General features: G+C 45.0%; 1 pseudogene; it reads left to right on the forward strand.

The window, feature by feature from the left end:
- LOC106588584 (partitioning defective 6 homolog gamma-like) overlaps nt 1-24726 on the forward strand; it is a 46864-nt pseudogene extending 22138 nt beyond the window's left edge.
- The last annotated feature ends 1746 nt before the right edge of the window (nt 24727-26472 follow it).

Below are 26472 nucleotides of genomic sequence, written 5' to 3' on the forward strand. Positions count from 1 at the left end.
CATCATTCGTGGCCTGTGTTTGCTTGTTTGCAGACTTTGTTTTGTACATCTTTGACAGTGTTACTGTATATTTTATGACACGCAAAGACTCAAACGGCGTTCCATAGTATGTATGTCGTGAAGCTAATAGCATTGACGCTATTACTGTGTAACTCCGGTAGGGCAACATCTGAAAAATAGCACCCTTGGTAGTGTGTACCGGTGCTCGACCAGTCATCGGAAGCCAACATTACCCACGACGGAGAACAGTTGATTGTCAATGGCAATGAATTCCATTATCTTGGCTTTGATGGATTTCGCATTTGAGTTGTCACGCTGAAATGTTCTTACACTTTCAAATGACTGCTAGACTTGTTGACTGCTCGATCCACACAGCAGACATTGTAGGCTAGGTTAGGAATGCTGTGTTGCACGTGTAGCGCAACATTTTACGTGGCGTCATTACGTCATGTACCTACATTATATAGGTATGCACGGTAGCTTTTACATCGGTGTTAAACTAGACATCGGGCCGATACCGATGTTGGCATTTTTAGCTAATGTTGTCCAATTTCGATATGTTCATCGATGTATTTTTTTTCTTTATTTTTTATATATCTCGTGCATCCCTACAGTTAATGCATTTCCGATGTCTGAATGCTCTGCAGGGATAAAAGCCTGGTTCTGTTTGGAATAGAGTGGTTATGAAATGGGTCCATATGTATGAGCTGGTCCACATGTTGCTCTTGAAAGGGGAGGAAGAGAACCAGCTGTCAGTAGCCCCTCCACCCCATGTGCCCCTCCCCCACTCCCCAGCATTAGGTTTCTTTCCTCTCACTTTGGTGAAAGTGCTGAAGCTGACAGTATGACTGTTCAGAGAAAGTCTGAAAGAGGGTGAACCGAAAGGGAGAGAATGGCCTCTACAGGTTTAGGCTAGTCCAGTCTGCTGTGGTTCTGTTATTCCTCTGTCAGACATCAGACAGCCCTGTCTGGGTCATTGGTAATCCCAGTCATATCCAGAGGGGAGACAGTCTGAGCATCACAACACCATGCTGGACAAATAACTCCCAGAGAGGGGGGGCACTGGCTGGCTGCAGATGAACAGACCAACATGCTGTTCATTGAAATACCTTCTACCTTCTTATATGTTTTATAGCAGGTCTGTATTTGGCTTACCTCTACAGTATATTTGGTTATCCTGCCTGCTTCTCGTAGTAGGCTGTCCTTTGTGTGTTCCTGGACCATGTCAAGTGTATCTATGCTAAGGTGGCAATTATTTATTTATTTATTTATTTATTTATTTGTTTGTAATAATGACAATTACAACAATACTGAATGAACACTTATTTTAACTTAATATAATACATAAATACTATCAATTTAGCCTCAAATAAATAATGAAACATGTTCAATTTGGTTTAAATAATGCAAAAACAAAGTGTTGGAGAGGAATGTAAAAGTGCAATATGTGCCATGTAAAAAAGCTAACGTTTAAGTTCCTTGCTCAGAACACGAGAACATATGAAAGCTGGTGGTTCCTCTTAACATGAGTCTTCAATATTCCCAGGTAAGAAGTTTTAGGTTGTAGTTATTGTAGGAATTATAGGACTATTTCTCTCTATACGATTTGTATTTCATATACCTTTTGACTATTGGATGTTCTTATAGGCACTTAAGTCTTGTCAGTGTAACAGTATACAGTGGGGGGGAAAAAAGTATTTGATCCCCTGCTGATTTTGTACGTTTGCCCACTTACAAAGAAATGATCCGTCTATAATTTTAATAGTAGGTTTATTTCAACAGTGAGAGACAGAATAACAACAAAAGAAATCCAGAAAAACGCATGTCAAAAATGTTATAAAATGATTTGCATTTTTAATGTGTTCTTAATCTGACTTGCCTAGTTAAATAATGGTGTAAAAATAATAAAAATAATAAAAATATTAAATCGGCGAATCGGTGGCCAAAAAATACCCATTACCGATTGTTATGAAAACTTGAAATCGGCCCTAATTAATCAACCATTCCGATTAATCGGTCGACCTCTAGTTAGCACCATGCCTGACTGGGACAGGCCCTCTCTGTCTGCCTCCGGCTGCATGCTCTGTTGTAGCAGGACCATTATCGACAGTTTAGATGGGGCCCTAAGTCAACCCACTTGTTAGGGTCTCAGTCATGCCACACCACCCCCTTCTCCACCCCTGCTCTTCCCATCAACAGGGGGCCAAATAGTTTGGTTTAGTTTACCCAGGCAAGTTTTTTCCCCCCCCATGGCTTTACTTTGACGTGTCTTGGTGTTTGTTGGTGTTTTGTAGTTTAATGGTTGTTTGTGGAGTTAGTCATTATACGTTCATGGCAACAACAACACAGCAGCTGCTTGTTGTTGTTTAGGAGTTTCACAGGAGCAGGGATGGTTGGGATGAGAGCAGACGTGTGGAGGATTGGTGAGAGGAATCTGCACTCCTTCCTTTGTTCATCTTCCCCCCCTCCTTGGATTCCTACTTCCTGGTCGCCTCTCTCCTCTGTCTGCTCCTGAGATCACACACACACTCCTTCCCATCCTCTCTCTCTGATCCCTAAACTAGAGTGGAGGGAGGAGTGTGTTCACTTTAATTAAACTCTAAACGTTTGTTATATTTGGCAAACTTGGATTGTTTTTTTCTCTCTCTCCCTGTTTCGTTTTGTTTAACGACCTGCTTTGAAAAGGCCTCGCTGTGTCAGCTCCCACAACCTATGTTTCCAGACACACTGCCATGATTCCTGTGTGAGTTTCTCTCCCACATAATCTGAGACTGTTTCTGTACCAGTACATGTTAGCCTATACGACCTGTTATGGCTGTAGTTCTCCAGAGACTCACAGTGTAACAACTACCACCAAACCCTTTCTGCCAGCTGTCAGCGCTGTAAATACATCTGTCTACCTATTCCTTTCAATCCTGCAGCAGCTTCAACCGTGAGTGTATGTTTTTACACTGGGTAAAGGAGGGGAGGTTAAGCCTAGAGCGAGGCTATCGTTGTTTATAGCCCCAGCCAGGCTGTGTTTAGTGGATTCTGGACCCGACCCAGTCACATGTGGTTTAGGAGAGAACTATCCCTGTGCTGGGCGAACCCTGGAAGAGGTTCATTGTGGGTGCTGGTCGGGGAGGGAAGCATTTAGTGTACTTTGTCTGCGGGCTATTTGAGCAGAGGGAGAGGTTAGGATGGGAGCAGGCAGTGTATCTATGCAAACCAGAGACCAGCTCTCTCTAGTTCCTCTAATTACTGATCTACTGTAGGACAAGGCCGTGTGTGTGTGTGTGTGTGTGTGTGCGCGCCGTCACAGCTGAGAACAAAAGTGCGTGCTTGTGTGGGGATTATGGTGCCCTTAACCTAGTTCCTTCTCTATCTTGTTAGAAAGTCTCGCTGCTTGCTGCATTCACTGTAAATTGGCACAGACATGCCTCGTCTCCTGTCGAGTGCTGTACTGAGATGACGTCCTTTTATTCTAGTTCTCACATTTTCTTTAACCATGGAGTCTATTTCTGTTAGTTTTACTGTCTCGTACATCGTGGTAAGACTATATTAAGGTTAACTTTTGCTTTCAGCATTTTTCTTGTCTTTCACAAAAAAATGGGTCTGGAATGCTGTAAACATGAATATCTCTGTCCCTGTAGAATCCGGTGGTGTTTGATGACCGGGCAACGGAGAGATGAGTTCTGTAGCAGTCGTAATCAGCCCCATCTCTCTCTCAGGCAGCACAGCTACATGTGCTACAGTGTCCAGGCCCTATAACAGTCCCAACAGCTTGTGAACACAAACACACAAAAAAAGGTTTTTTAATGTAACCTTTTATTTAACTAGGCAAGTCAGTTAAGAGCAAATTCTTATTTACGCAGACGGCCTACCAGGGAACAGTGGGTTAACTGCCTTGTCCAGGGGTTTGAGCTGTGAGGAAAAAGTGGTGTGAGTGTCAACGGAGCGGTGCAGGGAGAGTTGTTGTGTTCGAAACATCGCCACTGCCTCCTCTGCCACCGTTTTTCTTTCTGGAGGACATAATTACTAAGGAGGGCCTCTCCTCCTCCTCTACTCACAACACCAAACACCCAGCAACACACTGGTCTGTCTGGGAAGCAGAGATATGCTATGGACCATGAAACAAGGAATTAGAAGAACAGAATTGCTCTAGGAAGCTTAGATTTTATTATTTCGGGACGTCCACATGTATTCGTTGCAGTATTGCCCGATACCTAGTATGTAGGGATCTGCATATCCCGTCACCTGAAAGCCATCACATCTTCATCCACAAGACCAGCCACCCTGTGTACATGTTGGCGACAGTCAATATCTAGTCCATGAAGCAATGAACAAAAACATATCCGCATGGTCCCAAATTCACTTTGCCTGATCAAGCCCTGCTGGGGGGGCTCTCACTACACATGTTTGTCCTACAAAGGTTCAGTTGTGACTTGCAGTCAGATGGGGTGTTCTACAGGGTGTTTTCACTATTGTTTATATACTCTGTTGTTCCCCCTGTGAGAGAACCCCACTGAATCAGACATTTGTTGTTTAGAGTGGGAGGGGGATTGTTCATCTGCTTTATTCTGGATCACCTTGGCGATGGCATGTTACATTCTGATTCTATGTTTGTCCTTGTTTCTCTGATCTCCAAATGGTGTGATGTATAGATTAAATATGAACAGGCTAAAACAACACTCTTTGGACTGTAGTATGGGCTTCCAGTCCACAGTTGGTGTTTGGGGGTGGTAGTTGGGGTGTGGTGGTTGGGGGGGGGTGTGTGTATGTGTGTGCTGAATCCGCTGAAGGGGAATTGAAGGAACAATTAAGCTGAGTTTAGAATGTGTTCAAAGAAGAGGCATATATAGGTCATCGTGCTGTAAAACAATGAGACAGCCTGCTATGCCATACCCCCCCCTCTTAACTCTAACCTCCCCCACCCCAACAGGACCAGGGAGGCACATGTTTGATTGGCTGCAGTGGATCAGGAGAGCTGTCAATCACAAAATTATTTTTGCTGATTGGCTGAGCTGGGACATGCAGGCAGGCAACAGACCTGAGCATGAACTTTTGAAATAAAACAATGATGCCCAACCTCTTAGTCATATTGCAGAAATGATGTTTTAGAGTGTGACTGCACCCCAATAACTGACAGCAGACAGACACACAGAGGGAGAAAGGGAGGGAAGGAAGAAAGGATGGAGGAGACGGCCCCTTTACAAACATCTGGGCTTTTGGCCAATCAGGCCAGCTCAGCAGTTCAACCGTTCAGGGCAGTGGGATGGCGGGAGGAGGAGAAAGGAGCTCCAACTCTTCTCAGGTGACTCGTGGAGACTAGACTTGTAGACAATATGAATCGTTTAGATTTGTAGACGATAGATACTGACAGCTAGAATAGAAGCACTTCTGTTGATCATACAGAGGTTTGGCTCAGCAATCTGTGGAAGTTCTGATGCTACATTATAATACCTCCATTTATTGAGTTCAGTTTGTGTTCCTGTCTTATCACTGTTGTAAGCAGCCCTGACATTTAAAGTAGAGGCCTTCACTGGTCCAAAATCAGGTCTTAGGTATTCGGGTACAGGTGGATCCGTGACGACCACTACTCTAAACTCTTTGGATATTATCTCAGGGGGCCCATTGTAGGAAAATAGTTGTATTTCACTTTTTTGCTTTGTTGGAGAAATTGAAATGTGGGCAGGGTAGGATCTCGTTAGTGTGTGTCATCGTCTGCAAACAGAGTCAGTGGAGCCTGGCAGGAGGTAGGCAGGAGTGGAGAACCTGACACTTCAGAAGCACACAGGAAGCAATCTGGTTGTGTACAAAGGTGTGGATGGTTCAGGTGTAGCAGCAGAGCTCCAGACCAGTCCTGTTGTTGTTTCAGGTGTAGTTCAAGACGGGCCTGTCCCAGCATGCAGCCTGCCTAACGGTTACCCAACAACACCCAGGGAACGTGAGCCTCAACAGGGGAGGAGAGAGGCTGACACTGCCCCGTGCGGACAGTACCAGCCTCTGTGTCTTACACAATGTAAACAGGGGAATTTCACAATGTGATACAGTATTATGGCTAAGGAACATAATGAAATATATGCTCTGCACCGTAGGACTTAACATACGCAGGATATTATCAGATTATCTCACGTTGTTATGGAGATGTGATTTACATACAGTAAATTGAATTTCATATTCTTGTCAACCACCGAATAAGATGCACCTGTCTCTGAGAGGGAATCATAGTGAAAGCAGTTTTACTGTGGTTGAATTAACCCCTAATCAGCATTAGCTTACTGTGTGTGTGTGTGTGTGTGTGTGTGTGTGTGTGTGTGTGTGTGTGTGTGTGTGTGTGTGTGTGTGTGTGTGTGTGTGTGTGTGTGTGTGTGTGCTTTGTCTTTCTTTAATGGTGGATGAAACATGAAGCTTTGCTACCGTTAGACTGCAATTATCCATCCAAATCCCTTCTTTCCCGTTCCACCATCGTTTTAATGATACGTACTAGTTCACTTCTCTCTGTGCCTGACATGAAAACCACACGTTAATAGGCTGCGGGTGAAGTCCCAACTCCAGTTGGCCGCTGGTGTAATTCTCACTAGTACGTGAGTTTGTGTTTGCCAGTGTGAGTCGTGTGTGTGTGTGTGTTTGCCAGTGTAAATTGATAGAGCTGGAATGTGAATGTCAACCTGGATTGTTGTGCTTGGACAGGCTGAGTATTAGGATTAACATCAGTAACCAGGATCCTGTCCCGGTAACAACTCCACATTTTCAGAAGAAAATACATTACAAGACCCGGGAACCATTTTCCCCCCCTATGTCACACTAATGCAATTCCCCAAAATACACGTGCAGTAGCAGATTAGCAAAACAATAAAAGAACACATTATCCAAACAGGTTGTAGCATGGAAGCCACAAAGCCGCCATAAATTCAAAGCGCACGGTTAATTGACACTGCCGACTACACACATGACCCAAATGCAGTTAATAAAACCCTACAAGAAACCCCTACAGTATAGCCAATAAAATGTGTTCCTCTGATCTGTCGTTGTGACTCTTCAGACAGTCACAAATGTGATCGGCCTACACACAGTACACTACTGTTAACGATTCAGAGAGACATCAATGAAAATGCTATTGTCCTAGAACCTAGGCTGTTTTTCTATCCAGTCCCAATGCCACTGAAACCCAAAATCATGACTCCTGTCTTGCGTGAAAATTCCTAACTTTATTCTGTAATCCATAGGTTGCATTATCAAAGCATGTCTCTCACCTATGCATGTGATCAACAAACGGTATGAGAGTAGTTATGAATTTTTAAAACGCAGTTGGTCACCGTTAAGAGAGCTTGCTATTTAAACGATTTCCACCCTTCATCTCACTGTTTATTCATGGGCTCATTCATTTGAAGGAGGTTCTCTAGCAAGTTCAGCAACTTTGGTAATTTGCCCAGTGTGTGTGTGATTCTATAACGCTATAGGCTTACTCGGGGTGCGCCCTGAGCGCTCTCTGGGTTGAGATAATTGACTGCTGAATGAATTGAGGAACATGATAAAGGTCTGCTTGGCAATTCACAACAATGTCATTGGTGTTCAAAGGTAGTTACTCTATCATTACTAAACATCAGTTTAATTTATGCTGAAATATTCACATAGTGGCACAGCCAATCCTTATTTTGGGAGAACCCTAGCATAGTGACCATATTTTGGTTTTAAACCCTTTAAATTTCCCGGGACTCTCGGGATAAATGAATTATTCCCGGTATTAAAACATGGTAGATTTTCGGGCAAAATATTCATCGCTACTGGGTATAGAGCACCATGTGGCATGTTAGTCAGACTCCCCAGATCCTCTCTGATGAGGGGGAGAAGTGGGGTCAGGAGGAGATGTTGGATGGGGATAGAGAGAGATGGAGGGTCTGTCGGTGGGGGGTACAGTCGGCCGATTTATGATTTTTCGGTGCCGATTATTGGAGGACCCCAAAAAAGGCGCTACCGATTTTAATCGGACGTTTTTTAAATTATTTATTTATTTTTAATAAGACAATTACAACAATACTGAATGAACACTTAGTATTTATGCATTATATTAAATTAAAATAATGCATAAATACTATCAATTTAGCCTCAAATAAATAATGAAACATGTTCAATTTGGTTTAAATAATGCAAAAACAAAGTGTTGGAGAAGAAAGTAAAAGTGCAATATGTGCCATGTAAAAAAGCTAACGTTTAAGTTCCTTGCTCAGAACATGAGAACATATGAAAGCTGGTGGTTCCTCTTAACATGAGTCGTCAATATTCCTAAGTAAGAAGTTTTAGGTTGTAGTTATTATAGGACTATTTTTCTCTATTCGATTTGTATTTCATATACCTTTGACTATTGGATGTTCTTATAGGCACTTTAGTATTGCCAGTGTAACAGTATAGCTTCCGTCCCTCTCCTCGCTCCTACCTGGGCTCGAACCAGGAACATATCGACAACAGCCACCCTCGAAGCAGCGTTACCCATGCAGAGCAAGGGGAACAACTACTCCAAGTCTCAGAGCGAGTGACGTTTGAAACGCTATTAGCGCGCACCCGCTAACTAGCTAGCCATTTCACATCGGTTACACCAGCCTAATCTTGGGAGTTGATAGGCTTGAAGTCATAAACAGCGCAATGCTTGAAGAATTGCGAAGAGCTGCTGGCAAAACGCACGAAGGTGCTGTTTGAATGAATGCCTACGAGCCTGCTGGTGCCTACCATCGCTCAGTCGGACTGCTCTATCAAATCATAGACTTAATTATAACATAATAACACACAGAAATACGAGCCTTTGGTCATTAATATGGTCAAATCCGGAAACTATCATTTCGAAAACGAAACGTTTATTATTTCAGTGAAATACGGAACCGTTTCGCATTTTATCTAACGGGGGGCATCCCTAAGTCTAAATATTCCTGTTACATTGCACAACCTTCAATACTATGTCATAATTATGTACAATTCTGGCAAATTAATTACGGCCTTTGTTAGGAATAAATGGACTTCACACAGTCCGCAATGAGCCAGGTGGCCCAAACTGCTGTATATACCCTGACTGCTTGCACGGAATGCTAGAGAAGTGACACAAATTCATGTTAGCAGGCAATATTAACTAAATATGCAGGTTTAAAAATATATACTTGTGTATTGATTTTAAAGAAAGGCATTGATGTTTATGGTTAGGTACATTGGTGCAACGACAGTGCTTTTTTCGCAAATGCGCTTGTTAAATCATCACCCGTTTGTCGAAGTAGACTGTGATTCGATGAGAAATTTAACAGGCACCGCATCGATTATATGCAACGCAGGACACGTTAGATAAACTAGTAATATCATCAACCATGTGTAGTTAACTAGTGATTATGTTAAGATTGATATTTTTTTATAAGATAAGTTTTAATGCCAGCTAGAAACTTACCTTGGCTTCTTGCTGCCCTCGCGTAACAGGTAGTCAGCCTGCCATGCAAACTCCTCGTGGAGTGCAATGTAAGGCAGGTGGTTAGAGCGTTGGACTAGTAACCGGAAGGTTGCAAAAACGAATCCCCCCTGAACAAGGCAGTTAACCCCCGTTCCTAGGCCGTCATTGAAAATAAGAATGTGTTCTTAATCTGACTTGCCTAGTTAAATAAAAAAATAAAAAATTTAATCGGTGGCCAAAAATACCGATTTTGTTATGAAAACTTGAAATCGGCCCTAATTAATCGGCAATTCCGATTAATCCGTCAACCTCTAGTACCGTCCTTATCCTAACTTCTCTCAGGACCTGTTAGTTGTTACCCAGAACCTGGGGAGATTACAGAGAGGGTTATGAGGAGGTTAGGTTTAGGAGGTCTGGCTCTGTTCACTGACAGAGACCGCCAGGCTGGTGAGGGGGTGGAGAGAGGTCAGGCTGGGCCATACCAGACCAGGCCAGGGAGAGGCTGTATCTAGTGTCCAGGCAGAGATGGGATCATCGGTACACCCTCATTGACCCCCACACTGAGTTTATCAGTGGGCCCTCTTCCCTCCCCTGCTGCCCAGGCAGATGTCTCACTGGGACAGTGGTAGAAAGACTTCTCTTTGGAGTTTAGGAAACTCCATTATTGGGCACTTTAATCAAATGGCACGCCCTCTCACCCCCTCCCCTGAACTAATAAATCATTCTGATATCATTACTGGAACATCCAATGATGCCGTTAATTTACAGTCTAAATGAGGCTGTCTATGACTAATACAGCTCTGTGAGTCTAGTTTATTAGGTTACTCCTCTTCAGCCTGGATCAGTGTAAATTACTTCTAATGTATCCACTAAGGACACATACATGTTCTCTCGTAATGAACAGTGTGAACCAGATCAAATAGAAATCTAATCTTTCAATCCAGAGCTGGTTAAACATTATTAAAGGACTAAAGAGTCTGAAGCTCTCGCTAATTTAGCTGTCCTCTGTCAGTGTGCTTTGTCTGACTCCTACTCTATAGTGCTGTCTCTGTCTGTCCCTTCCTGCTCTGTAGTGCTGCCTCTATTCCTAAAGCTAAAAGCTCTATTGTAGCAGGCTAGAAACGGCAGCAGTCTCCTGCTGTTGTGGTTCAAATAACATCTGTCCCCAATGCACCATGTCTCCCCTCACTCTCACGCTCTAGTGGACTAAGATGGCCATGAGCTCTAAATATGTCATTTTTTATAAAGAAGATTTTTGGACATCCTTTTTGGAAGCTTTTAGAAATCAATTTTTTCCCCATGTTTGGAAAGTAGGAGGCCGTTGGACTCCCTCCCTGGCGAGGTCCAGACTCCGATGCCTATTAGGAGAGATGTATTCCTGCGTTTTCTCTCTCTCTCCTGTCTCTCCTTCCAGTCTCTCTCTTATTTGTAAACAGACAGGTGGCCCTGACTCCCAGCATGCCACTGTAATTTAAGTCACCCTGCTCCGATACGCTGCCAAAATCTGTCCCACAACCTCCTCTGTTTTCTAAATTCTGCTGTGTTTGGCTGCTGCTGTAAATGTGAAGTGGACAAAATAACAATGCTTTTAGCCGGTATTCACAGATCACCTGAGATCTAGGATGAGGTCCCCCCCTATTCATTTTGATCTAAATGGCAAACTGCGATGTCAAATATGGGCCCTGAACTCCCAATTTACTGCTAAAAGCCTTGCCTTCCATACTTGTGGAACTTGTGGACAGTGGTAAGAAAACCATCAACATTAACCGCCAACACGTGTTCTGACTTCTCTGGGTGGAGACCATTTATCATTTAACCCCCCCAACCACTAGACAAGTCGGCAACTATGACCTGTGTTAAAAAATGTGATGCGTCTGAAAAAGAGGAGGAGAGAAGGCTAATCCTCCCTCGTAGTGTTGCCATTCCTATTCTCCACCCTGATCTCTTCAGCAGCAGCCCCCTAACTGGTCCCAGATGTCTGGTGGTAACAGGCAGGGGGGAGAGGAGGAAGGGGGAGGGCCGTGCTGCTGACTGTGCACTCTCAGGGAGCACGAGCTCCTCCCTCGCCCCGTCTGTCTCTTGAGAGTATTTGAGTAAAGTCAAATCTCCAGAGGCTTTCCTCTGTCTTCCCCTGTCTCCAGCCTCTAGCTCTGCTCCCAGTTATGGAGGAGCAGTGGCTGGAAGGGGTCAGACTAATAGTTCTTGCTCGGATTCTTTGAATTTTGTGTGTGACGAGCGAGACGACAGGATATTTCTGTGGTTATGGTGGAGCTGGAACTTAAATAACTTCCTCCCTCAACGGCCACTCTAGCTGTCATCTACTATGTATGTGCTTAGGCCCCTAAACATTCCCCCCTGACCCTGCTACCGTGGGAAGCATGTTGGCTTATTTTAAATTCTAGGCGATTCCCTTTTTCCAAGTTAGTGTTACAGGAATAAGGGATGCCTTGGCAGCAGTCTTCCTGCTGCAACTCAGACCTCCCTGATGCTGGACAGACAGACGTGATCACACAGGTTATAGAACCTCTAACTGACCCTTTCCCTGCAGGTGATGCAACACCTCTGGTGGCTGGTGTGGAGATGAGTGGATGGGGAATTTCTCCAGTACTCTCTGGCCAGGGCCAGGCTAGCCACGGCAGCCAGTGACCTAATGGGAAAGGCAGCTGTGTCCCTTGCCCTGCATACCCTCTATACACCTCTCTGTGGTGATTATGGTCTTTACCACGTGTCAAACTCATTCCACATCGGGTTTTCGCTCCTCCCTTGCACTTGATTGATTGAATTAAGGTCACTAAAGAACTCCCCTCACCTGGTTGTCTAGGTCCATGGAATGAGTTTGACACCCCTGGTCTATACTGGCAGTAAGAGCACTTAGTCACTGTTTAGTTCGTGGGTAGTCACTTTGTTCATGTGGTGGTGGAGGAAAGACCCTTTTTATTGTCTCTATGGAAGATGGATAGCCTAGCTGTGTTGTATGAGTGGTGTTTGCGTAAGCCAGAGTACAGCCAGAGTAGTTTGTTGGCCCAGAGTATTGGTTGCCCATGCTGTTTTTAAAGGAGGCTCTTGATCTTTGAGGTCATGTGTTCTTCAAGTGAGCTGGCTGTTCAGGCCTAGCAGGGGTCTGTAGCAGGGTCACGTCTAAATACTAACATCTCTTCCAGGGGTCACTCCCAGTGGCTAACCCAAGCCTGGCCTGGGAGGAGGATGTTCTCACCCCTCTCTCTCCCTGACCTCTAACCTCCGATCTCTCACACCAGCCTGGCAGAAACCTGCTGGTTTGTTCCTCTCTGGCTACTGCTCGCTGACCAACATGGTTCTGAGGAGTCTCTGTTTAGTAACGTACTCAAACTGAAGGAACATTCAGGGTCTAGTTCCCGTAGGCTACACCCGGTGAACAGAGGGGATCCTAGATGCCTACAGTATACCTGGTGAACAGAGGGGATCCTAGATGCCTACAGTATACCTGGTGAACAGAGGGGATCCTAGATGCCTACAGTATACCTGGTGAGCAGAGGGGATCCTAGATGCCTACAGTATACCTGGTGAGCAGCGGGGATCCTAGATGCCTACAGTATACCTGGTGAGCAGAGGGGATCCTAGATGCCTACAGTATACCTGGTGAGCAGAGGGGATCCTAGATGCCTACAGTATACCTGGTGAACAGAGGGGATCCTAGATGCCTACAGTATACCTGGTGAGCAGAGGGGATCCTAGATGCCTACAGTATACCTGGTGAACAGAGGGGATCCTAGATGCCTACAGTATACCTGGTGAACAGAGGGGATCCTAGATGCCTACAGTATACCTGGTGAGCAGAGGGGATCCTAGATGCCTACAGTATACCTGGTGAAGAGAGGGGATCCTAGATGCCTACAGTATACCTGGTGAACAGAGAGGTACTGAGATTCCCAGACATCTCTGCATCATAACTATTGCGTAACGGAGGTGTAATATGCCACGTGTTGTCGTCCATCACAAACACCAACAAAGACCCTGAATGTTCCCTCAGCTCAGATCGTTAGGCTCACGTCAAACTAATTACTAAACAGGTTACGCAACGGAACAAGTCAACATGTGAGTTATGTTGCTTATTATCATTCTGTAAAGCTAGTGTTTGGTGTTTATTAACGTTCTGTAAAGCCAGGCTTATGATTGGTTTGTCACAGAGGTGTAGAATGTTAACATTTATAAACCAGTCTTTCTGTCATCGGTACCAGTCTTTGTTATGCAGAGTTTATTTTTTACATGTTCATTTTTTTACCATTATTTAACTAGGCAAGTCAGTTAAGAACAAATTCTTATTTACAATGATGGCCTAGGAACAGTGGGTTAACTGCCTTGTTCAGGGGCAGAACGACAGATTTTTACCTTGTCAGCTCGGGGTTCGATCTAGCAACCTTTCGGTTACTGGCCCAACGCTCTAACTGCTAGGCTACCAGCCGCAACATTATACAGAGCCGACAGATTAGTCTAAACTAATGCATGTTAGTTTCCCCATCAACGTGAACTTATTATCACGTCAACACTACATCACAACAATATGCACTGTTCTTAGATTTGAACTGAACAAATGGGCTCAGAAATAGTGGCTCAAAATATATAACGTTTCATTTTCTACTTTGTGTTTATCGTTGTACTCTGTGCTGGCCAGTAGGCTACATTCAGCTTTCTGGCCAACACATTCCGCTTGCTGGCGAATACATACATTCAACACTAAACGTACAACAAAGTGTTTTTGAGAACAAAGCACATGGGGAGGCCTAATGACTGATCATAAAACCCTTTATTGGACTTGAAAGGAGGCTCTTTTTCACAGGTACAGTTAACAAGGAGGAGAGGAGAGCACTCTAGGGAATAGGATACCATTTCAGACCTAGCCCAGCCTAAAGGGGATGCAGGATTAGGACTAGGCAAGGCTAGAGTAGCCACAGCTACAGAAACTGAGTTAAGTACCTGTCCAGAGATATCTCCATATCCATCAAGCACCACATTCCTGACCGGTGAAACCCTCCAGAGCCAGCCTGACAGTCTGACCGGATTGTGGGTGGGAGGCCCGCTCGGCCCTCTTACAAACAGAGGAATTTAGGCACTTCACCTTTAATCCCTAAACCCTGACCCATACTGGGATGGGAGAGCCAGGTCAGGTGACTGGCCAGCATCACATGACTTGTTTGAGGGTGGTTTATTGTTGTTGTACCTTAGAACTTAATTTACTGTGACACCATCTGAAATGGCACCCTATTCCCTAAATGGTACAGTACTTTTGACCAGAGACTATGGGGATGCCATTTCGGGTGCCACCTAGTTAGTTTTCAGATTAGTTCTCTTGGGGAAGATGTTAAAGTTTATTTGGTTCATGTCAGTGTTTTCAGTTCCATGCCAAACTATTTAGCTGTATTCCCTTGGCTCCGCATTAGTACCTTTATTACATGTCTTGTTTTGTGCTGCGTCAGTCAACATCAGGCTGAAGCTTTTGACTCTGGAAGCATTCAGACCTTTTCTAAATTCCTTTTCCCCCCGATGCTCTAGAAGCCACATCATCATTCTCTGATGATCATTCTCATTTATCCAATAGGGTTGCAGCTCTTACATTACTGGGCTAATTGTCCTTCCATCTTACCATCCAATTATTTGTTGGTATAAATTCTCTTTCCATTCTAGTCAGCAGTCTGTTCATGTGGCCTGGATCTTGGTGAGATGCCACCCTTTTTCACTCAACTTTGTTAGTTTGGAAAGGACTTTGGGACTCAGTTGGGGGGGGGGGGGAGATACGTTGTTCAGTTTCATCAGTGTGTCGCGTGCCTGGGGTTTTGGGACTAAAGGCGGGACAGTGGAGGGAAGTGTTGGCACACCAGTCCACCTTATTAATGAGATGGAGCAGTACAGCCTCAATGTGTTTCCCATCAGCAGACTTGCACTTGTGGCATAAATTCCTCCCCATAATAAAAGCCTGTCTGGCTTTAATCTAAATAATTATACTTCCTGCTGCCTCGACCGACAACTAAGAATAATTTCTGCACCCTACTTTGATGATATTCAGAAGCTTTGGGAAGCATTCTTAAAAACACGAGTTGAAAGCAGCAGTGAAACAGAAAAGGGTGTCTACAGGTATTTTCCAGCCTCTCTCTGACAGGGTGGGCCGGGCAGGAGCTGGAGCTGGCAGGGTGGGCAGGGCTGGAACTGGCAGGGTGGGCAGGGCTGGAGCTGGCAGGGTGGGCAGGGCTGGAACTGGCAGGGTGGGCAGGAGCTGGAACTGGCAGGGTGGGCAGGGCTGGAACTGGCAGGGTGGGCAGGGCTGGAACTGGCAGGGTGGGCAGGAGCTGGAACTGGCAGGGTGGGCCGGGCAGGAGCTGGAGCTGGCAGGGTGGGCAGGAGCTGGAGCTGGCAGGGTGGGCAGGAGCTGGAGCTGGCAGGGTGGGCAGGAGCTGGAGCTGGCAGGGTGGGCAGGAGCTGGAACTGGCAGGGTGGGCAGGGCTGGAGCTGGCAGGGTGGGCAGGGCTGGAGCTGGCAGGGTGGGCAGGGCTGGAGCTGGCAGGGTGGGCAGGGCTGGAGCTGGCAGGGTGGGCAGGGCTGGAGCTGGCAGGGTGGGCAGGGCTGGAGCTGGCAGGGTGGGCAGGGCTGGAACTGGCAGGGTGGGCAGGGCTGGAGCTGGCAGGGTGGGCAGGAGCTGGAGCTGGCAGGGTGGGCCGGGCAGGAGCTGGAGCTGGCAGGGTGGGCAGGAGCTGGAGCTGGCAGGGTGGGCAGGGCTGGAACTGGCAGGGTGGGCTGGAACTGGCAGGGTGGGCTGGAGCTGGCAGGGTGGGCCGGGGCTGGAACTGGCAGGGTGGGCGGGCTGGAGCTGGCAGGGTGGGCAGGAGCTGGAGCTGGCAGGGTGGGCAGGAGCTGGAGCTGACAGGGTGGGCAGGGCAGGAGCTGGCAGGGTGGGCAGGGCAGGAGCTGGAGCTGACAGGGTGGGCAGGAGCTGTCAGGGTGGGCAGGGCAGGAGCTGGAGCTGGCAGGGTGGGCAGGGCAGGAGCTGGCAGGGTGGGCTAGAGCTGGCAGGGTGGGCAGGGCTGGAGCTGGCAGGGTGGGCAGGGCAGGAGCTGGAGCTGTCAGGGTGGGCAGGGCAGGAGCTGGAGCTGGCAGGGTGGGCAGGGCAGGAGCTGGCAGGGTGGGCTAGAGCTGGCAGGGTGGGCAGGGCTGGAGCTGGCAGGGTGGGCAGGGCAGGAGCTGGAGCTGGCAGGGTGGGTTCTATATGAAAATCCACAGTAGAGCTGGCCAGACTGGGTTCTGTGGCTTGTGGTTCTGTACATTTGATAGCTGTGGCTAGAGTTGCACATTTTGGGGAATATTCAGAGGTGGAAACTTTCCTTGGGAATATATGGGTATTAACGGAAATATATGCAAATTCATATTAATATCGTTTAAATGTTGATCTTTTTTTGCATTGGGTATATTTACCATATTATATGGAGACAAACATAAACCTTTTAACCTAATCATAAGTAGACATAATTGAAAATGATTAAATCCTTCCAATAGAAATTAAAAAAAAGCAATTTAGTTACGAATTGAACTTTAAATAAGTTGACTCTTCACATGGGATGATTTCAATGAACAACAAAAGAAAGGGAATATTCAATGATCCGTCGCATCTCCCAAAAACATTTTCAACATACATCTGTAAAATGATTGAGCTAAAGCTTTGGTTGTCTTCCTCTCAGGCTTACATGTCTTCTCCCTCCTCAATGTCCACCTCTTGAACATCAGACTGAGGGCTCATCTTCCCTGTCACTTTCCAACCTTGTTGAGGATGGCTTGTTGTCAGGCTCAAAAAGCCTCAAATTTGCCCGGATGGCCACCAATTTTTCAACTCTTGTATTGGTCAGCTTTGGTGTGTGTGTTCCCAAACAAGGACCAGTTGCGCTCTGAGGCGGCTGATGTTTGTGGGATTTGGAAGATGATGGAGGAAACGGGAAAGAGCCTCAGATCCACAAAGTTCCACCAGGTGGCTGATGAGATATGTTGGCACGAGTGCCATATTGCATCTCCATCCCAAAGCCCTTGCTTGGAAGTGTACTTTGCCAGACTGCCAAGAACCTTGCCCTCATCCAGGCCAAGGTAGCGAGACACAGTAGTAATGACACCATAGGCCTTGCTGATCTCTGCACCAGACAGGATGCTCTTGCCAGCATACTTGGGGTCCAACATGTACGCTGCGGTGTGTATGGGCTTCAGGCAGAAATCTTCACGCTTTTTAATGTATTTCAGAACTGCAGTTTCCTCTGCTTGGAGCAACAGTGAAGTGGGCAGGGCAGTATGGATTTCTTCTCTTACATCTGCAAGCAGAGTCTAAACATCAGACAGGATGGCATTGTCTCCCTCAATCCGTGTAATGGCTATTGCTGTAGGTTTCAGGCTGCTTACCACTCTCTCCCAAAATACATCATCCAGGAGGATCCTCTTGTTGGGCTGTCCATATCGGCAGACTGTGATATGGCCATTTTCTTGGAGAGACTCCTTCCCCTCCAGGAGACTGTCAAACATGATGACAACACCATCCCAACGGGTGCTGCTGGGCAGCTTTAATTTGGTGCTCTTATTCTTCTCACTTTGCTTGGTGAGATAGATTGCTGATATAACTTGATGACCCTTCACATACCTAACCATTTCCTTGGCTCTCTTGTAAAGTGTATGCATTGTTTTCAGTGCCATGATGTCCTTGAGGAGCAGATTCAATGCATGAGCAGCACAGCCAAAGGCTGTGATGTGAGGGTAGGACTCCTCCACTTTAGACCAAGCAGCCTTCATGTTTGCAGCATTGTCTGTCACCAGTGCAAATACCTTCTGTGGTCCAAGGTCATTGATGACTGCTTTCAGCTCATCTGCAATGTAGAGACCGGTGTGTCTGTTGTCCCTTGTGTCTGTGCTCTTGTAGGAGATGTAGTTAATTATTCCTTGTCCATGAACATTTGACCACCCATCAGAGATGATTGCAATACAGTCTGCTTTCATATGATTTGCTTGACCTTCACTTGAACTCTGCATCCAGCAAATGAGTAGATGAAGCATGTCTGGTTGGAGGGGTGTATGCTGGGCGAAGAACATTCAGAAATCTCTTCCAATACACATTGCCTGTGAGCATCCGAGGTGAACCAGCTGCATACACAGCTCAAGCAAGACATTAATCCGCATTTCTCTGACTACGTTCCTCCATTGAGTCAAAAAAATATATATTCCAGGAGGAACATGAGCTGTTGCTATCGATAAGGTGTGTGATTCATCATTTTCACCTCGAATAGAAGTAGAGGGACTTTTGTCAGAGGTTGCTTGTTGTGAGCGCTGAGGGAACTTTATGCACTTGGCCAGATGATTCTGCATCTTTGTTGCATTCTTCACATATGATTTGGCACAGTATTTGAAAATGTACACAGCTTTTCCTTCTACCTTAGCTGCAGTGAAATGTCTCAACACATCAGATAGTACCCGTGGCATTTTCCTGTAAAGATTAAACAAAAATGAGTAAAACAAATATATACAATTCCATGTACAGATAAATAGTTAACCTCTATGGGCTAGGTGGGATGCTTGCGTCCCACCTACTCAACAGCCAGTGTAATCCCGTGGCGCGATATTCAAATACCTCAAAAATGCAAAAACTTCAATTTTTCAAACATATGACTATTTTACACCATTTTAAAGACGAGACTCTCGTTAATCTAACCACACTGTCCGATTTCAAAAAGGCTTTACAACGAAAGCAAAACATTAGATTATGTCAGCAGAGTACCCAGCCAGAAATAATCAGACACCCATTTTTCAAGCTAGCATATAATGTCACATAAACCCAAACCACAGCTAAATGTAGCACTAACCTTTGATGATCTTCATCAGATGACAACCCTAGGACATTATGTTATACAATACATGCATGTTTTGTTCAATCAATGTCATATTTATATCAAAAACCAGCTTTTTACATTAGCATGTGACTAGCATTCCCACCGAACACTGCCGGTGAATTTACTAAATTACTCACGATAAACGTTCACAAAAAACATAACAATTATTTTAAGAATTATAGATACAGAACTCCTCTATGCACTCGATATGTCCGATTTTTAAAATAGCTTTTCGGTGAAAGCACATTTTGCAATATTCTCAGTAGATAGCCCGGCATCACAGGGCTAGCTATTTAGACACCCAGCAAGTTTAGCACTCACCAAAGTCAGATTTACTATAAGAAAAATGTTATTACCTTTGCTGTTCTTCGTCAGAATGCACTCCCAGGACTTCTACTTCAATAACAAATGTTGGTTTGGTCCCAAATAATCCATTGTTATATCCAAATAGCGGCGTTTTGTTCGTGCGTTCAAGACACTATCCGAAAGGGTAAATAAGGGTGACGAGCATGGCGCATTTCGTGACAAAAAAAATCTAAATATTCCATTACCGTACTTCGAAGCATGTCAACCACTGTTTAAAATCAATTTTTATGCAATTTTTCTCGTAAAAAAGCGATAATATTCCGACCGGGAATCTGCGTTTAGGTAAAAAGAGGAAAGAAAATAAAGCACGGGGTCAACTCGTGCACGCGCCTAAGCCCATTGTCCTCTGATCGGCCACTTGCCAAACACGATAATGTGTTTCATCCAGAGGCTGCCTCGATATCATTCAGCTTTTTCCCGGGCTCTGAGAGCCTATGGGAGCCGTAGGAAGTGTCACGTTACAGCAAAGATCCTCAGTCTTCAATAAAAAGAGCCAAGATGAACAACAACTTGTCAGACAGGCCACTTCCTGTTCAGAATCTTCTCAGGTTTTGGCCTGCCATATGAGTTCTGTTATACTCAGACACCATTCAAACAGTTTTAGAAACTTTAGGGTGTTTTCTATCCAAAGCCAATAATTATATGCATATTCTAGTTTCTGGGCAGTAGTAATAACCAGATTAAATCGGGTACGTTTTTTATCCGGCCGTGCAAATACTGCCATCTACCCCCAACAGGTTAAGCAAATTTGATTAAACTCCTTTGTAAGATAAATGTTTTAAAATTAAACATGTATGGAAACAGGTGAATTAACACTCCTCAGTTAGCAGGCTCAAGCAAGCTAAAAACCCACATGGTAGCAAGAACTAACTAGCAGAAATTGTTAACAAGTTAGAAATGATTTAAACACACTTTGCTGTAGGCTACTATTTACTAGTTAACAAAAAATCATGTATGGCATATAAAATATATTCATCCCACCCAGTATTGTAATCAAAACTTACCAGAAAGCATGTTGTCCTTGGCTCAGACAGTGTAGTAGTGTGGGCTCAATAGCATCTCATTAATGTGCAAGATCTTGAGAATCAGCTGCACATGTGATGGAAGAATGCACTGTGCATGCGGAGGGTTGCAATTCCATTGAATTGGGGATAGTTTAACCAAAATATGCCACAAGACCTAGAATTGCCTTATATGTATCCCACAAAAAAGGTTCACTGTTATAAGCTAACTTTTTTTTGATGAATTTAAGCAAAATTACCCAAATTCCCGGGCTTAAAGTCCCATGGAAAATTTCTGGAAAAATTCTACAAATTTACCGGAAAGTTACCGACCCTTTGCAAACCTAGCTGTGGCCATCTGTATCTGTAGCAACGAGTGCAGCAGTTTGCTTTCAGAACAGTGTTATTAAAACAGTGTATTGTGTCCTGTCATTAGATTCCTTCATTAGTGGGGAGGAGATGCAGAAAGTCATTAGTCAGCCTGGGAGTTATGGTGCAGTACAGTGGTGCACAAAATACTCCCACTGAAACTATTAGCACAGAGAATTGTCCACAAAAAATACTTCAGCATAGGAAGTAACACACTTTTCCAGCAGAGGGAACACATCTATACCATGTGACCATATGGTTATCCCACTTGCATATGCTATAACGTCAAACACATACACCCAGGCAAGTGTCCACCCCAGTAGGGACTATGACTCGTGGCCCATTGCCATGGAAGTGGTGGATGTCCGCCCCCCCGTCCCCCGTCCCCCCCGTAGGACCTCTAGTTCCTGTTCCTGCAGCACTGTTCTTCACACCGTCCGGACAAACTTCCTCCTTGGATCTGGATCAACACATCTAGCAGTACAGACATGTCCTAGAGGAAGGTCACAGGATGAGTTTATTATGCCTGAGCAGTCCTCTCACTATCATACTGTATCTCTGTTTCTGGCATTCTCTGTCTCTCCATGTCTCTATTTATCTTCCTGTCATTGTCAAGTTGGATAGATAGTAGCTACCTAATGTCATTTTCAGTGAGTGAGGACATTTTACCATCGGAAGTGAACGAGAGAAATTGTGCAAATGAACAAAGTTGTGATGAATGCTTTTCTGAAGGAAGAGCATTATGTGTACAAGGAGCAGAGGGGGAGAATAAAAAAACGCTAGTAGGAAGCACAGGGAAAAAATGGCAGCTGTACAGAACTCATCCAGAGCTTTTTGACTTCTCAAACACGGCAGAAAGACACAAGATATCTGATGGCAAAAATGTAGTAGTGAATTGCATACAGGTGTAACTTCATCACCTCATGTGTGCTGCACAACAGAGACTTGCCGATAGATATACAACGCTATGGACTCACCAGCTCCCGCTTTCTCATGTTGTGCTATTTACAAACAAACACGTGTCTGGCTCAACTGTTCATAATGTGAGGGGTGGAATGAAAAGGGGCAATCTGTTTTGTCTCCTAACGTATTGCACAAGTTGACTGTAGGTATTAACTTAAAAAGTTGCTAGAAATATTCAAATGTATTGAACAACCTCAAAGGAGTAGTTTTGACTGTATTGAAAAACCATCCTGTTTTTTCCCCCCCAAATACCCCAGTATATCGTATATAGCCTAAGCCTAGACATATTGGGTTGGTTGAAATCTTTTTATATATTTTTTTGAACTGTGAAAATAGTTTTGCGTGAACACACTCCGTTGCCCTTGCTTGCAGACAGTGAGTCGTGTACAACTGATGATCAGAATGATCGGTATTCCAACTGTAATCCCATCCTGGTGTTTGGTTTGATTACAACTGTTCTTCCCGTGGCTCTGTTGTTCCACCCCACTGACTGCAGAGCTACACCAGACCAGCACAGCACTCGTCAGGCTTTCTCTATGGCCCAGAGTGCAACAGGGTCTGCCACAAGTTCAGCCCAGTTAAAGCTTTGTTCTGAAGTGGAGGGAAAGGATTTCACAGTAAACAAGCTGAGGAGTTTTAATGATACACTTCCCATTGTCCTCAACTCCTTGTGTGGGTGTTTCTTTAGAGTGGGACTGGTAAACAGTCAGTACGCTGTGACTCTGGTCCCATTTTGGCCATGGTTTGGCTTGGCAGGCAGGCAGGGCCTCCCCAACAGCAGCTGTCTAAGCAGTACCAGTAAAGCGGGACAGCACTGTCAGCACAGACAGGAACACCCCACAGACACACCCCCACACTGTCAGCTCTGCTCAGCCCTCTCAGCGTTTTATTAATGACCCTAGGACTGCAATCTGGAATGTATTGGCAGCTTCACTATTCTGTTGTGTCGATGTCCCAAGTCTGGAATAAAGTTAATCTGTGTTCATGTTGTCATCTTGCAGTTTTATGTGTGTTTTGGTCATTTGTCCATTTTAAAAACATGAAGGGTTGATGCTTGCTTTACCCAGGGGTAGAGTTAGAGGAGTTTGGACTAAAACCTGTTGATGTGTATGGTAATGAGCGCTGCGTACATTTCTCGCTACAAATAAAACCTTTATGTATTGTGTTCTTTCAAAGGAAAACATCTGCTCACCATTTGAGGCTCATATGCTTCAAGTGAAGTGTTCCTGAGAGCTAAGTAGTTCTGTTCCGTGTTTCAGACAGAGTTCTGAGCAGTTGTTTTCTCCTGTCTTCCAGAGGCCTTAAGGGGTTCTATATTTTCTGTGTTTCAGTTCTTAGCAGTTCTGTTCTGGGTTTCAGAAAAGGTTCTAACCAGTACTATTTCTCCTGTTGTTTTTCAGAGGAGGTCGACTACAGCAGCTATGGGACTCACTCGCTGACCCGAAAGAAGAAGGCTGTGGTGGCGCTGCGGAACGACGTCAACAGGAAGCGACCTCACATCCGCATTGGTATGCCGCAGGACTTCCGGCCAGTCTCCTCCATCATCGATGTGGACATCTTGCCAGAGTCCCACCGCCGCGTTCGTCTCTACCGCCATGGTTCTGACAAACCCCTGGGGTTCTACATCCGGGATGGGACAAGCGTACGGGTGACGCCCCATGGCCTGGAGAAGGTGCCTGGGATTTTTATCTCCCGCATGGTGCCTGGGGGCCTGGCTGAGAGCACGGGCCTGCTGGCCGTCAATGACGAGGTCCTGGAGGTCAACGGCATTGAGGTGACTGGGAAGACGCTAGACCAGGTAACGGACATGATGATCGCCAACAGTCACAACCTGATTGTCACAGTGAAGCCGGTGAACCAGCGGAACAATGTGGTGCGAGCCAGCCGGATTTCCGGCAGCTCCGGTCAGTCGTCAGACAGCAGCGGTTCCACCGGCTACCCCAGCCTGTCCACCGCAGCAATGGCGACCGGTGCCCACGGCTACCCCGACGAGCTGGAAAGCGATGAGGAGTCAGACATCGTCATCGAGAGCAGCCTCAAGCGGCCGTCGAGGCGCTCCAGCGCGTCAATGGTGTCCGTGGCTTCAAGAACGTCACGCTCCCATACCCAAGCCCCTCCCCAGGCCCCCGTGGAACCCACCAACCCCCCCGATCCGACCCCTCTCTGTGGTTTCCACCTCCTCCCACTCCCAGCCCTCCTCCCACTCCCAGCCCAGCCTCAATGGCCTCTCCCACCACGGCAGCCTTAGCTACATGCTGCACAGGGACCTGAACCTCCAGCACCCCCAGTTACAGACCCCCCCAGCATCACCAAACCCAGCACCACAGCAGCAACCCAGCCCTCCGGGAGAGCAACAGCAGCCTGCACAAAATCCTCAGCACCATGAGGACGGACCCTCGACACAGTCTGGCCCTGCCCCGGGGAGGGGTGGAAGAGGATGGCACCGTCATCACCCTATAATACACACACCAACACTAATAATACACACACACATTGGACGTGAGCTGGAGCATCCCCTGCCCGGTATACCCACCATGAGAATGAACGTTGTTCTTCAAACCTCCTACTAATTTTTTAAATTTTTTATAAAACAAATAAGGACAGTTTATTCTGTGTTGTTTGAGTTTTAAGGTTTCCTATGTCTTGTAAATGAGCATTTTAGGCCACTAATGTGTAGGCCTGATGGGATTCACCTGCTATCCTTTAGTGGCCACTTTTAATCTGAACCTCTATCTCCTTTTTGGGACCAACTTTGAGCTTTTGTTTTTAAGAACAATTCTATGTTTCTGTATAATGCTGCCTGTCTACTGATTCTCTATCTCTGTATTTTACCTGTGTATTCACAGATGATTTATTTATCTTCTCCAATAAATTATTCAAAGCTTTAATAAGGAGAAGTGTTGGATCATCACATGTACTAAAACTCTTACTTCCCTTACCAGCAGTCATTTATACCTGGTACATTTTGAACTGCTATCAAGCAATACTTCCTACACTGAACATAGTCTATATCCTGTTTCGTCTTCTCCACTGGTTGTCTGTTTTTGGAGCTCCAGGAATGCAACATGCTCTCTGGAAAAAAAAGCCACTAGCCGACTAGCACCCCTCTCACTTCACCGCTAATGAATCCTTATCTTTACTGTTTACTCAACTCATCTGCTTGGCTGTGAACCCTGTTAGTTACAGCAGGCAGGGGGATGTGAACCCTGTTACAGCAGGCAGGACTGCTAAGAGGTGAAGGTGATAACATCTGAATCTGCATCTGCTTAACCTCACTCATTCACTTTCCTACACTGTGTTGGGCACACACATTGAGATCCAAGTACGGATCCAGTGGTACTTTGGTTTACAAGTGCAATCTATCCATCCATGGTATGGTTAACTTTCATAGAGTACATGGATTCTGTGGGACACTAAGCCATCCATCGGTGGTTTGATTTTTGTATGGGATTCTTCTCACCATTATTCACATTGTAGTTCAAGGTTTTTAAGCTGGTTTGCAAAGTAGTTTTTTTAATTTTTTTTATTTTTTACAGTCTTATTGTTGTTTCAACTTTAAATCTCCATGTTAGTACCAGGATTAACATTGGATTATCAACCTATTTTGGTTCACATATGTAATTTTTGTTACTCTTTCCTTTTTCTCTCCCCATAGGCTGCTTTGGTTACCTTGACACTGTTCTTATGACCATAGTGATGTTATTCCATGCATATCTTTACTATGCACAGTCAGTTCAACCCTATTGAGTAGTGCTATACTGTGTTGGTCACTTCCCCCTACTGGTAGTACCCTGTACCATCGACTCAGTGTGAGCCCACATATTCACGCCAAGGAAATATTACAGGTTTTATATTTATTACAGAAACGTCTAGATTTTTCTGGAATAATGTCTATTGTTTTACTTTCTCTCTTAATGTACATAAGGATTTTATAATAGATTTTTACAAGGGAAAAACAATGACAAATGAACAAATAATTCCATGCGGTATTATGGTACGAGGATGATTATGATGGGGAATATTTCAGCATATGATGTAAACTGGACTGGTTTTATTCTATGAGATGATGATGATGATGCTGTACAGACATTGATATACATTCTCCACACATATTGGAGGAAAGGTTTGTAAACACTTTGTGCCTTTTAATTCATTTTAGTCCAGATATGTACTGAGCACTCAAATGTAAACAACAATTGAATGGATATTAGGGCTTGATCTGTAATTGCTCAATCAATATTTAGTAGGCCTAGGTGCTCTTTCAACATAGTAAACCATAAGTATCACTTCAACTAATTTCCACAGTTGAAATTTAAACTCTTAATGCAATTAATTTGAATTGTATTGTGAATATTGTGTTTTATATTTTCTTACTGTTTTTTTGTACGTTTTGGGAGATACATTTTGAAATAAAGGTTTAAAATGCACTTGCTGTCCAGTTTTTCATTCCCATTTTCTATTGTAGAAAGTTGACTCGTGGTTTGCT

The sequence above is a fragment of the Salmo salar genome, chromosome ssa27 (assembly GCF_905237065.1).
Source record: "Salmo salar chromosome ssa27, Ssal_v3.1, whole genome shotgun sequence".
Taxonomy (NCBI): Eukaryota; Metazoa; Chordata; class Actinopteri; order Salmoniformes; family Salmonidae; genus Salmo; species Salmo salar.